Raw genomic sequence first — 12,006 nt, forward strand, 5'->3', positions numbered from 1 at the left:
TCTTAGTTTAAAATGAACTAAACAGAGATGGAGCTCCTTTCTTGGACTGTAAAGGATCTATAGCAAGTTAATCTAATTTAGGGACAAAGAAACAAGACACAATTTTAATGGGATCATATATGAAAAAGTATAAGAGATAGGGAGGAATAAAATAGAGGCTATATAGATAATAGACATACTACAATTGTATCCCTACCTGAAATAATAAACTGGAAACTCAAGAACTGAGCTTAACAGTTGATTTCCCTGACAGTGTAGGGGAAGTTAAGAAGAGATCAAGAAAATAAGAAATTGGAGTTTTAACCACTGTGCATGCATATATCCTCAGGTCCCTTTTGCTCCCTAGATCCCACCCAGATTTTACAAAATTGTGGGTATAAGAGATAACGGACTCAGAATTAAGTTAAAATGGCAATGCAGGAAGGAAGAAAAAATACTAGTTGAAGGCTGGAGACACCCCAGGAACCTAACCACATAAAATTCACAGGCTTTTCTTTTTTTAATGTGACTACCATCTAAGACCCTACTTCGTGATAATCAAATAGGAGGTATGAGATCTCTTGAAATTAAACAAGAACAAGAAAAGTAGACCTTGAAATCACAGGCTGGTAAACTTCAAAAAGTCTTTTGGAAAGGAGTCTCCATGTTTGCCCAGCAAAACATTCAGTTTCAGTCTGTTGAGACTTTTTCTAACCCTTACATATACAGCTGTCTTTATAGAAGGGCTGATTTCCATGCCATTCTAGAGTCTTAAAATGTTCATACATTTCAATCCATTGATAAATTCCACCACTAGAAATTTATCCTATATAAATAATTCCAGAGAAGGAAAAGCCTGTTATGGTTCTGTGAATGGTTACCTGCTGTTCTGGGATCTCTCCTCTTCCCTGGGCTGCTCCTACATCACTACACAGCTTCTACCTTTACCGTCAAACCCAAAGTGTGTACATTATCCCACAGTGCCATGAGAGCAGACTACCAAAGAGCAATAGAATTGCAACGCAAAACCTACAAGCGGCTCATCGTTTTGGCTGCTCAAGGCCTAACTCCTCTTCCTGGACTTCGTAATAAGATGACTCATGGTACTGCTACAGAATCTCATCTTAGGTTTAGGCCTGATTCCTACCACCCAATGTCGTAGGTTTCTCAGAGCCCAGAGCAAGATAAGGAACAGTCTCCTCCCATTCTCTCCTTTCCCCTCCCTTCACCCTTTATCACAGGCAATTCCCCCAGGTCAGTAAGTCCCAATCCTCATTACTGGTTTAGTCATTTTTAAAAAATTAATTAATTAATTAATATATTTTTATTTTTGGCTGCTTTGGGTCTTCGTTGCTGTGTTCAGACTTTCCCTAGTTGTGGTGAGCGGGGGCTACTCTTCGTCGTGGTGCGCGGGCTTCTCACTGTGGTGGCTTCTCTTGTGGAGCATGGGCTCTAGGCGCGCAGGCTTCAGTAGTTGTGGCACACGGGCTTAGTTGCTCTACGGCATGTGGAATCTTCCCAGACCAGGGCTCAAACCCGTGTCCCCTGCATTGGCAGGCGGATTCTTAACCGTTGCACCACCAGGGAAGTCCCCTGGTTTAGTCTTTCCATATTCTTTCTACGTGATTGACAGTGGCTATATTTATTCTTAGGGTGACTAACTCTCCCGGTTTGCCCTCAATTGTCGCAGTTTTAGCACGGAAAGTGCTGTGTCCTGGGAAACCCTTTAGTCCTTAGCAATCTGGGACAGTTGGTCATCCTACTTCAGGGGAAGCATCCTCTTACCTTCAAGGGGGGTGACTCCTCTAGAAGAATCCTATCAGAATACAATAATCAACAATCAACATAATAATGAGTTATTGAGTTTTTAACACCAAGGTGTAGGCTTCTGTGTTACATCCCAAGATGATCTTTCCTTCTGCCCACCTGGTTTCTTTTTCTCAGGTCTTCCTCCAGTGTAAAAAGATTTCTGTGTGTTTGAGGGTTTCAACCCCTGATCTTTTGTGATCTACTCTTCTGTCCAAATAGACTTGATAAGAACAAATAGGAGTTTACTGTCACACTTGAAACAGTTTCTCTAATGAAACTTATCTGTAAAGATGCAACTCTGTCTGCAGAATAAACCATCTTTTGCATGGTTTCACAGAGCAGTCTAGCCTCAGTTTCTCAAACATCTCCATTTTCAGATGTTGATTTTAGGTTTATATTTGCATAACCTTCAGGTGTTTTTCCAAACATAAATGTCTCCAGATTTGAAAAACTGAAAACTTCTTATAGCCTCGAAAGTAGTTTGTTTAGTTTTCCTCACTGAAATCAAGGTTTCAAAATAAAGTCATTGTATGGGTCAAGTTTGAGTGAGGGCTGTAGCTTTAGAAATTAAGCCCCACAAGCCTCCCCAAGAAGGAAGCTTCCCTAAAGCGTGTATTCTAGAAGTAGAAACTCAGCCCTGGGAAACAGTAAAGCAAAGTCTATTTGCCTGCTACTCAGCTGGCTCTAGGAATTTGGCAGACTGCTTATTTAGTCATCTCCTAGAATCCACTTGCCCCTGACTTTTCATGGGTACATGGCTTCCCAGGATAAAGACAAATTCCTAGTTAGGTGTGGCTATGTGACTAAATTCTGGCCAGTGGAATGTAAGTGGAAATGTCCTGTGCTATTTTCAAGATGTGTCCTTATGGCTAGGAGACATGCCTTTCCTCTTTCAGCTTCCTGCTGGTTGGAATGTAGACATGATGGCTAGAGCTTGAGCAGCTGTCTTGGATCTAAGACAAAAAAACACTTATTGAACATGTCACAGCAACAAGATAGAAGCCTGGTCCCTGATGCTGAATGGCCACACCTTACCCTAGATTTCTTTTATATGACAGAGAAATAAACCTCTGCCTTGATTCCTTACTCTTTTTAAAAAAAATTAATTACTTAATTTTTGGCTGCGTTGGGTCTTTGTTGCTGCATGCAGGCTTTCTCTAGTTGCAGCGAGTGGGGGCTACTCTTTGTTGTGGTGTGTGGGCTTCTCATTGTGGTGGCTTCTCTTGTTGCAGAGCGCAGGCTCTAGGTGCGCGGGGGCGTCCGTAGTTGTGGCACGTGGGCTCAATTGTTGTGGCTCACAGGCTCTAGAGCGCAGGCTCAGTAGTTGTGGCACACGGGCTTAGTTGCTCCGCGGCATGTGGGATCTATCCCGGACCAGGTCTCAAACCCATGTCCCCTGCATTGGCAGGCAGATTCTTAACCATTGCGCCACCAGGGAAGCCCCTTGTTTCCTTACTCTTTTTGTTTATGTGCAGTAGCTTCTCTTTTTTTTAATAAATAAATAATTTCATTTATTTTTGGCTGCATTGGGTCTTCGTTGCTGCCTGTGGGTTGTCTCTAGTTGCGGCGAGTGGGGCCGACTCTTCTTTGTGGTGCGTGGGCTTCTCATTGCGGTGGCTTCCCTTGTTGCGGAGCATGGGCTCTAGGCACGCGGGCTTCAGTAGTTGTGGCTCGCGGGCTCTAGAGTGTGGGCTCAGTAGTCGTGGTGCACGGGCTTAGTTGCTCTGTGGCATGTGGGATCTTCCCAGACCAGGGCTTGAACCCATGTCCCTTGCGTTGACAGGTGGATTCTTAACCACTGTGCCACCAGGGAAGTCCTGTGCAGTAGATCCTAATCATTAATAATAAGGTTATAACTGCCTCTTTCCGGGAGCTGCAATACCTGTTACACAGAAAATGTTTGGAAGCAAGATACATATTCAAAATGGGAAGCATGTTCAGTAAATCCTCTCAATGGAATATTGTGCAATTGTTTAAAATAACAACTATTAAAGACTTTAATAGGGAAATTATATAATGCAAAAAAATAACACTATTGTATCTCTGCTTAAATTAAACTTTAAAAATTATGTAGAGGAATTCCCTGGCAGTGCAGTGGTTAGGACGTGGTGCTTTCACTGCTGTGACCCGGGTTCAATCCCTGGTTGGGGAACTAAGATCCCACAAGCCACATGGCACGGCCAAAAAATTAAATAAAAAAATAAAATAAAATGAAAAATTATGTAGAATATTTCCAAGGACTTCATGAGAACATGAACAAATTAAAAGTTTGTGTTTTGGATGCAGATTGTTAAATTCTTTCTTTTTAAGCTTTTATAAATGTTGCTATAATGTTTACTCATTTGAAAAGTCCTCTAAAACAGTGATAGACAAGGGACTTCCCTGGTGGTGCAGTGGTTAAGAATGGACCTGCCAATGCAGGGGACATGGGTTCAAGCCCTGGTCCGGGAAGATGCCACATACCGCAGAGTAACTAAGCCCATGCGCCACAACTACTGAGCCTGTGCTCTAGAGCCTGTGAGCCACAACTACTGAGCCCATGTGCTGCAACTATGGAAGACTGCACACCTAGAGCCTGTGCTCCGCAACAAGAGAAGCCACCACAATGAGAAGCCCGTGCACCAGGACGAAGAGTAGCCCCACTCTCTGCAGCTAGAGAAAGCCCGTGCACAGCAATTAAGACCCAAAGCAGCCAAAAATAAATAAATTAATTAATTATTTTAAAAAAGCGATAATAAAGCATTTTGTCCTCATATTATGGATGCTGGTCTTATCCTGCATTTTATGCATATGAGTTGTTCCTTAAATATTTTCATGAATTTAAAGGATTAAAAAAAAATTACAGGGGCTTCCCTGGTGGCGCAGTGGTTGAGAGTCCGCCTGCCGATGCAGGGGGCACGGGTTTGTGCCCGGTCCGGGAGGATGCCACATGCCGCGGAGCAGCTGGGCCCGTGAGCCATGGCCGCTGAGGCTGCGAGTCCGGAGCCCGTGCTCCGCAACGGGAGAGGCCACAACAGTGAGAGGCCGGCGTACTGAAAAAAAAAAAAAAAAAATTACAATAAATTGTAAATAAAGCTAATGTTTTAAGAATGTGGGCTTTCACTTTGATTAGATTATATGCTCTTTAAGGGCTGGGACTATCTTTTCTTTTTACACCTTTACTCTCCAAGTCTCCTCCCTCCTTCGAAGGAGGTAAGGTAAACTATTATTGCTCACAGTTGGTAACCCATATTGTAGTGATCTATATGATTTACTAAATTGTGCCTGGGATGAACATATTAATCCATGTTTGTGCTGACCATATTAGTCTGTCTACTAAGAGACTTCAGAAAAAGGCTATTGTGATGATAAAAATGTAAACACACTTCGTTAAGTTCAGAACCCAAAGAGACTTTGTTATTATGTAAGAAGCACACCTGTGGTTCCAGGTCTTTGGAATAAAATAAAAGAGAAAAGCAGTACGTGTATTATTATTTTTTTTTTTTTCCTGTCTTAAGATCAGACTACAAAACCCTGAATTTTCCAGTTTCTCTCTGCTATGCTTATGGGAGCTAAATTGGAGCTTTAATAGAGATTATTCACTCTGTTCCTCAGTCTGGATTCTCTCATTCTCTCTGTCATACCTCTATCTATCAATCAATCAATCTATCATCTTTTTCATTCACCTGTTTCATGAGGAAACTAAGGTCAAATTTGCTCAGTTGGGATAGTGTTGAGAGTCCATAAGGTAGTCGCTGAACTATAGTTAGATAACGTGTTATTATACTATGACTTGATCTTCAACACTCTCAAGAAAAATTCGGTTCTCTAAACAATTTAGACAGCAGGCAGCTGACACAGAAAATGGCAGAAGCCCAGTCTGCTTTACTCCGTGGCTTATGATCTGGGTTTGTTTATTTACGCCTTGGACAGGAGCCGGACCTTGAGTTGGAGCGAAGCTGTTTTTCGACGCTCGACTCTAGTTCCTTGAACGATTGCCTGGGCGCTCCTCCTTTGACGTCTGGGCGTTCGTGTATTCGGTGATCTTTTGCGCCGTCTTCTTGCTTGATGTCTTCCGAGCGGTGGCGGAGCCGGGTGGAACGCTGACTTATCCGTGAGGCCCCGCGCTCAGGCTGCTTTCTCCCGCTGGTCGGTAGAGCGGACCCCTTGCTTCCTCCTTGCCTCTTCTTCTAGTCTGTGGCTCAGTCCACTCGCTGGGCTGCAAACTGAGCCCCCTCCCGCCTTTCAGGTAGGCCACGGGAGGAGCCTGGGAGGCCCGGCCCGGCATCCTTCCGCCGCCGGGTTGAGAAGACCTTGGCGCCGGCGGGTGGGCGGCGGGTCGGCAGCGGAGACACGGCCAGAGGAGGAACTACCCGGCTGAATTCGGGGGCGCGGTCGGTGAGGCGGCGGGAAACTGAGGGAGAAGCCGGAAGGACGCAGAGATGGTGGGGCTGCCCGGTGCGGTTCGGTAGGGAGGGGATGTTGGCTCTGGGGCGGGTGTCGGTACCCCCAGTGTGTGGGGAAAGTCGCTTTCCAGGAACGGATAGAGCTTTGCGCGCTTTGGCTCTCCTCTCTTCCTCCCTCTCCACCCACCAAAGGCTCCGAGTGTCATGACTCAGTTGCACTGGGGACACTTTCTGACTCCGGCCTTTGAAGGGGCCTTTGAATAGGTGGAGGCTTATGGAACAGGGCCCTCTGGCTCCTCTGAGCGAAGTGTCATGTTCTCGCCTTTTTTGGGTAGGGAAACTGAGGCTGATCTAGTACGTGACTTTTCCCCGTAGCCCTGACAGATCTTTAAATGCACCGTAAGTCATTTTTTGTTGTTTACCAGTTCAATTCCCCCCCCCCCACTTTACCAGTCATTTTATCCACATAGTGATTTGCCGTTTGATTGTCTGTGATCCCTCCTTCCTAGGAATATAGAGTCCGTCACTGGGGATTGCAGAAGTAAAGGCACCATGCGATCTTTGGCTGGTTTGCTTTTGAAAGTCTGTATCATTTTAGCGAGAGTAGAAAGAAACAATTTCTTTGTTTCTTGGTAGAAAATTTTGTTTGCTGTCTGTTTTGCTTTCTGGTTGATACTTATTTCTCCTTCTTCCCCTCAGCCTGCTTCTCTTTGGAAGTCTTTCAACTGTGGTGTTAAGTGGTTAACGTCCTGCAGAGGATGGTCAAGATTTTGAAGTCAGACATTTATCCTCAGAGAGTGCTTTCTAGGAAGAATCCGAATAAAACCCAAGGAGTCTCGTTCGGACCAGTTTTGTATTTGCTTAGTGGCTTAATTACTGCATATACTAGAGTTAAAAAGCCTGTGTGTAGGAATCATTCAAATATTGAGATATTTAAATGGAAAGTTAGCATTCTGGGTACTCCATTATGTTTTCCTTTTCTCTCCCAGCTTGGAAATTTTGGAGACTACATGTTCTTACTCGTTTTATTTTCATTGGATTCAGTGTCATGATTCTAATTTGTGTAATATCTTTGTTGAAGAAAATAACCTAGAGGTCATTCTAAGTTGAATAAGTATTTCCACAATACATCTGTAGAATCAGTAGGAGATAGGCTTTCTTAAGGGAGAAGAGACTAAATTTGTAGTCCTTGGATGGAAACTATACAAGTCTATGTTCTTTAACAGATTTAGACTTCTCATATGAGTTTTGGAAGGATTATTGTTCCTTATTATTATTATTGTTATATTATTATTTTGGTGAGGTCAGCAGGATTTAAATGAAGGGCCCTTGATCATGAGTGATTTCCTAGTTACCAGGACCTTAGTGCCCCCAGAAAGGGATTCATGAAGAGTCCTGAGACTATCTTTATGGAGAATCTAGATCGGGAAGTTAGGCTAAGAATGTGTGTTCTCTGGAAAAGTTTTTATGGTAGAAGAGAATTTATATCAGAGGAAAAAATTTAGAGAAGGAAGGGACATTACCCTCTGGAGATTGATAGGTTCTGCGTAGCATTTAGAGTTAGTGTAGTATCTCAGTGGCTACTAATGAATGCTAAATAATAAATAGAATTTGCTTTGAGTGTCAGGAAGAAATGTTAGGAACATTTTGTTATGCTTCCGTAGAAAATAATTAGCAGAGGTTTAAGTTGAATTGAGGAGGACAAGAAATCTGGTTGTGCTGGTGGGGAGGGGTAGAGCTTCTTATCAGCTTCTCCCCTGCTTTGTGATAGAAATTCACTCAACTCTTACCCTTCTTGGTTAAATCTTGTGTTCTTTCAAAGTCAGATCAAGCTCTCTCCTGGCATTTCTTTTCAGAATTTACAAATTCAGGATGTGACTGAATTATTCTGTCTTCTCTTGGGGATTGTTAAAGATGTGAACTTCTTCGAATGTCTTCTAGAACTTGTCCTAGAAGGAGTTATGTATAGCACTTGAAAAAGATTAGTTATGTATATCACTTTGAAAAGAATCGGTTATTTTTATTAACAGAGTAATAACTTATTTTTATACTGTATAATTTTCAAAATATTTTCGGCTTGTGTTAGGATACTTATGAAACTTTTATTCTTTTGATCATGCTCCTTTATGCTGCTTATTAACACTGAATCCAGAACAAACATTTATGGTCTTCAAGGATCTTCATGAACGTTTATGTTGACAGTTTATGTTGACAATTTATCTCACTCTTCCCATTTATCTCACTCTTAAAGGAATTGGAGAAAAAGTTTGTTGTTAGCACACTGAGGTCTCTTTTTTAAAGATATTTCTCATCCCTGATAGAGTTACTTTGGAATGGGATGCAAATCTTTTTGCCCAGTGGTTTGGTTTACCAAAAAAAAATATCCTTAAGTTCCTTTAATCATAGTCATGGTCGTTTCTTTCTCCAGTTGTTCCTCATAAACCCAGAGAGAACTTTCTGTTTCTTGTCATAATTTTTGTTTGTACGGAAGTGCTATGGTACAACTGTACTACGGTTTGGGGGTAATTTATATTTTATATTTTCGAACCCCTTCTGCCCCCAAGTTAATTAGATCGTTTTTTTTGGTCCCTTTTTCTCAAAGCTAAAATTAGTTGCTGATAGATAAAAATGTTGTGATCGCTTATTGTCAGAATATATTTATAAGCTCAGTAATATGTGGCAGTCTGCCAAAGTGATGTGGCTAGAAGAAAACAGATTAAGGAATCAGGCCTGGGTTTAAGTCCTAGGTTTACCAACTTACTAGCTGAGAAATCTTGTACAAACTATTTAAGGAGGCCATAGGGAAGGTTACTGTCCTTTATTGAGCATTTACTGTGTGGTGTTCTTTGCAGGTGTTAATCTCACTGAATGCTCATAACAGTCCCTTAAGGTAGATATTAATTTTCCCATGGATACTGAACTCACAGAAAGTAAATAATTTGTCCAAGATCACACAGCAAGTATGTAGCAGAGCTGGGATTCAAATTCAAGGCTTTGAGTGCTTTTATGTGTCTGTATTTAAAGAATGGGAAAGATAGTACTTCTATCGTAATACTTCTGTTGAGAAAAAAAATACATGAAGCTGCTTTGAAAAGATAAAGTGCTCTTCAAATGTTGACTTATATGCTGTCTTACAGCAACAATGAACAGATGTCATCTGGGTTCTTGGACAGCTTGCTTCTTTGAAGGCAGCATTATGCCTGACAGTCATGGAGGATAGAGGTGACAAACATTAAATGCATTGGAGAAGCTTACTACATGTTTGTGGAAAGGAGTAAGTCCTTGGAAGTGCTAGTGAAAGAAGTTTTAGGTGCTGCATGTTACTCCCTCTATTCCAGTTAGTCCTGGCTTGTTTATAGATTAGTGTAGTTTTTTCTAACTTGTTCTCTGTCTCTTCCTTCGCTCTTAGAGTTGATAATCTTCACTTCATCTAAATTTTTTCCTTTATTTATTGAGTATTGTTGCATTGCGTTTTTTCCTGAGGTATAAAATATTCCAGTCAGACCTTTTGGATCTATTCCTTGATTGTGACTGTATGTTTCCACCCTTACCTTTTCAGACTTTTGTTCATCTACCAAATATTTATGGAAGTCTCATTAGATGCTGGGATACAAAAGTAGACATGAGTGTTCCTGCCCTTATGGAGATAATTCCAGTGGGGAGCAGAGTTGACCAGGTATCTGATAAAGATTGAAATTTAGGCTGTGCTATTAAGGAAACAAACAAGGGCAGACACAGAGAGAGATGAGAGAGATGAAGGAGTGAGGAAGGCACTGGGTGTTCACGGGGATTGGGGTCTTCAGCCATGGCATCCTTAAGCCCCCTAAAAAGTTGGAAACATACCATGATTCAGTAAATTAATGTTCCCTTGTTGCCATTGCAATGGAAGTCTTCATTTAAGATTGCTACATAAAATATTTGTCTGTTACTTAATGTATGATGACACTGGATTTGGCATAGTAAAGGATAACTATGATTTAATGAATATCCAGCATGCTTGACTAATGAGTTTAATTTTTTACTTCTTATGTGTTAGTTTTCATTTATTAATTTTTTCCAAAAAACACTGTTCTTTGGAAGTTGAGTTGAATGAATTTGAAAACTGGATACATGCCTTCAGGTGTTTGTAGCAGGGAATAAGCTGAGGTATTTTGCTTCATATAAAAGGAGAGACTTAGGAGAATTGTCATGAAATTGAGAGAGGGAAAATGTAGGTTGCTGTTGGGTGTGTATATAATAACACCTACAATCTTGTTTGGTACTTTTCCTGCAAGAAATTAAAAGTGTTTTGCAAAAAAAAAAAAAAAAAAAAGTGTTTTGCAAACATTTTTTCCTACTACTTACTGGAATTATATATCTATCTGTAGGATTCACTGAGGCAAATTTCACATTTCATGATTTCATCATTTGTTTATTTCTGCTTCCCAGGATAGAACATAGATCTCCCATGAACCACAATTACTTTGTTTCAGGTATATATGCCTATGATATAATGAAACATCTGAAATTTTGCTGAATTGGAGAGGATTAATATGCATGTTTGATTTGGGGCGAGAATTGGAGTATTTCTGTCTAGCTGACCTGTGAAAACAAGGCAAAAAAAATATGTCCTGCCAAACTCTTGAAATAATAGCATAGTGGTCCTGACTCTGGAGCCAGGCAGTCTGGGTCCAAATCACCGTGCCAGTACTTAACTAGCTCTGTGACTTGGGCAAGTTAATTAACCTCTCTGTGCCTCTCCTCATCTGTAGAATATCATATGGTTTGTTGTGAGAATTAAATGAGTTGACATATGTAAAGTGTTTAGAATAGCACATAGCACTATATGTGCCAGCTGTTATCATTTTCAATATTGTTATAATAAGCTAAAGATTATATGTTCTTCAAAAGCAGAACGGATAATAGTGATGCTTAGATTGAAGTTTAGGGTCTTTTGAGAAAGCTTGAATAAGGAATAGGAAGTTAAAGCAGCATATTTGTCCCTCCTTCCCCTCAATGTCCTTCAACTTATAGTGAGAGGATAAGTCTTTACTGGGAAAGAGAAAACCTCCAAAGCAACAGTGTCTGAAAGAGTTCCAAATATTAGATTGAGGGCAAAACTTTGAGGATTTTGTAATATATGTAGCAAAACAGTCTAGAGCTATTTTAGGAACAGAAGAACATTTCTTTGCAAAACAGGTAGAAAATGATAGTATCTGAATTTTACCATCTATCTTAACTGTGCTTGGTGCTGGAAGGATTTTGAAGAAAGTGATTAAAGTTTTGGAAAAGGGTGATATTTAGGGAAAAGTCAAAGCAACCAAATCACCTTGGGTAAACATCTGGAAGAGTGAACATATTTTTTGCTTAGTGGTAAAGACTGAGCATCCAGTAGAGTTAGTTTTTCTGTTTGTTTTTTAGTTAATTTTATTTTTGGCTGCGTTGGGTCTTCGTTGCTGTGTGCGGGCTTTCTCTAGTTGCGGCGAGCGGGGGCTACTCTTCGTTGTGGTGCGCGGGCTTCTCATTGCGGTGGCTTCTCTTGTTGTGGAGCACCGGCTCTAGGTGCGTGGGCTCAGTAGTTGTGGCTCGCAGGCTCTAGAGCGCAGGGTCAGTAGTTGTGGTGCATGGGCTTAGTTGCTCCACAGCATGTGGGATCTTCCCTGAGCAGGGCTCAATCCCGTGTCCCCTGCCTTGGCAGGAGGATTCTTAACCACTGCGCCACCAGGGAAGTCCCAGAGTTAGTTTTTTATTACTGTTATCCCTTTATGCATTATAAATTGTGGGTTTCTTCAGTCTTTGCCTTAACTGTTTATGTTTTCATCTCCAAATCTCTATAATACTCCTGCCTGTCATT

At 41.3% G+C, this 12,006-nt stretch overlaps 1 protein-coding gene across 15 annotated transcripts in view; it reads left to right on the forward strand.

The window, feature by feature from the left end:
• Positions 1–5,829: 5,829 nt before the first annotated feature.
• Positions 5,830–12,006, forward strand: part of AMBRA1 (autophagy and beclin 1 regulator 1) — a 175,740-nt gene continuing 169,563 nt past the window's right edge. For 4 of the 15 annotated variants that reach the window (XM_027114841.1, XM_027114838.1, XM_027114837.1 and 1 more), the window contains exon 1: positions 5,835–6,016. The gene's annotated coding sequence lies outside the window, so the exon portion shown is untranslated. Of the gene's footprint in view, positions 6,226–12,006 lie in introns of all 15 variants that reach the window. The other 11 variants (XM_027114842.1, XM_027114843.1, XM_027114844.1 and 8 more) reach the window with 6 other exon arrangements.

Source organism: Aethalodelphis obliquidens, unplaced genomic scaffold (genome assembly GCF_003676395.1).
Source record: "Aethalodelphis obliquidens isolate GAN/ISIS:26980383/991018 unplaced genomic scaffold, ASM367639v1 scaffold14, whole genome shotgun sequence".
Lineage (NCBI taxonomy): Eukaryota > Metazoa > Chordata > Mammalia > Artiodactyla > Delphinidae > Aethalodelphis > Aethalodelphis obliquidens.